Below are 1,892 nucleotides of genomic sequence, written 5' to 3'. Positions count from 1 at the left end.
CACACGTGCTCGGGAACACCCGATCGTCACGCTTCTGAGTACCGACCGATGGATCTGGTCCCGAATTTTTTAATAGTTTTCTCCTCTCTCTCTCTCTCTCTCTCTCTCTCCCCCCCTTCCTTCTCTTTCCTTTCTCTCCCTTCCTTTCTTTCTTTCTCTCGCTCTCTCGCTCTCGCTCTTCTTTTCTTTCTGACAGAGTCTCTCGTTCTGTTGCCCTGGCTAGAGTGCCATGGCGTCAGCCTAGCTCACAGCAATCTCAAACTCCTGGGCTCAAGCGATCAGACTGCCTCAGCCTCCCGAGTAGCTGGGATTACAGGCATGTGCCAGCATGCCCAGCTAATTGGATATACGTGTGTGTGTGTGTGTGTGTGTGTATATATATATATATATATATATATATATTTTTTTTTTTTTTTTTTTTAAACAGAGTCTCACTCTGTTGCCCAGACTAGAGTGCCGTGGCGTCAGCCTAGCTCACAGCAACCTCAAACTCCTGGGCTCAAGCGATCCTACTGCCCCAGCCTCCCGAGTACCTGGGACTACAGGCATGCGCCACCGTGCCCGGCTAATATTTTTCTGTATATATTTTTAGATACTGTTTCTGTATATATTTTTAGATATATAGTTTCTTTCTATTTTTAGTAGAGATGGGGGTCTCGCTCTTGCTCAGGCTGGTCTCGAACTCCCGACCTTGAGCGATCCACCCGCCTCTACCTCCCAGAGTGCTAGGATTACAGGCGTGAGCCACCCCGCCTGGCGTGTACGTTCTGTATTCACAGACAGACGGAAGGCAGGGAGAATGTTACCCTTTCAAAGCCCGCCCTGCTCGCCTCTCAGCCCACCGATGGCACTCTGAATCCCGTGGCATTCCTTCACTCAGCTGAATTCTTCAGCACCCGACCCCCCCCCCCTCGCCCCACCCCCGTGCCACGGGAGTTCGTTCTCATGGCAGAGCCATCGAGGCTGTTGCCACACGTGTTGTAGGTGCCTAGGCAGACTGTGCCCTGGCCCCGAGGAGGTACGGAACCGCCTATCGCCTCGGGAGGGAGGGACAAGATGTGTCCGTGTCCAAGGCGACGTCCTGTCGATCACGAGGAGGCCTGCAAAGGCTCGTATCTGCCAGGCATTGAGCCACATGACATGAAACACCGGTGTGTTCCTTCACTTAGGTGGTGTCGCGTGTTGATACTCACAGAGGATGATAAACCCACTCGCATGCCGGCTGAGCCCCCTGTGTCTCCTCCTCTATCCACTGAGGGAAAAAACCGCAACGAAAGGTAGAGAACCACAGGGTGGGAAGAGAGCCCGTCGCTCTCCCTATGTGACCGTCCGGAGTGCTCGTTCAGATGGGAGGAGGTGTGTTTGTGTGTGTATGTGTGTGTTTCATTGATTTTGGTGCCATCTTTTCTCTGCAGCTGCGTCAGAGGACAGCGATTTTTCCGATTTTCACTCCGCTGAGTGAATTGCCTTTTGAAGAGAATGTCCACAGGAAGCCTACGGTTCTCCCGCGTGGGTGGCCCTCCTCTAGAAATGAATCTCGTTTCTTGAACGGAGGGGACTTGTTGACGCCATCATGCTTTCGGGACGACTTCTCAGACGCTAGCTTTGGACCGCAACATAGGTGCCCCCCGACATTGCCTCAAGGGTTCCGTGGTGCCTCCTGTCAAGAGACCCCACCGACCGTCCCCAGCCTGCCCGCTCAAGGGAGCCGGGCCCCTTCTGATCTGTCCGCCCGCCGTGAAGCTCCCTCCCGAGGGTCGGAAAGCCCACCTGTTTCCCAGTTCGGTTGAATGATGGGGCACCCGGGCAGGGCACTGGCACCGAGTGACTCCATTCTGAGTCTGTCTGCTCTGTGGGGCGGGGGCGGGTGGGAGGGGGGGCAGTTCCGTCTC

The sequence above is a fragment of the Eulemur rufifrons genome, unplaced genomic scaffold (assembly GCF_041146395.1).
Source record: "Eulemur rufifrons isolate Redbay unplaced genomic scaffold, OSU_ERuf_1 scaffold_388, whole genome shotgun sequence".
NCBI lineage: Eukaryota > Metazoa > Chordata > Mammalia > Primates > Lemuridae > Eulemur > Eulemur rufifrons.
The sequence above is the reverse complement of the archived record's forward strand: the minus strand, read 5'-3'. Positions refer to the sequence as shown.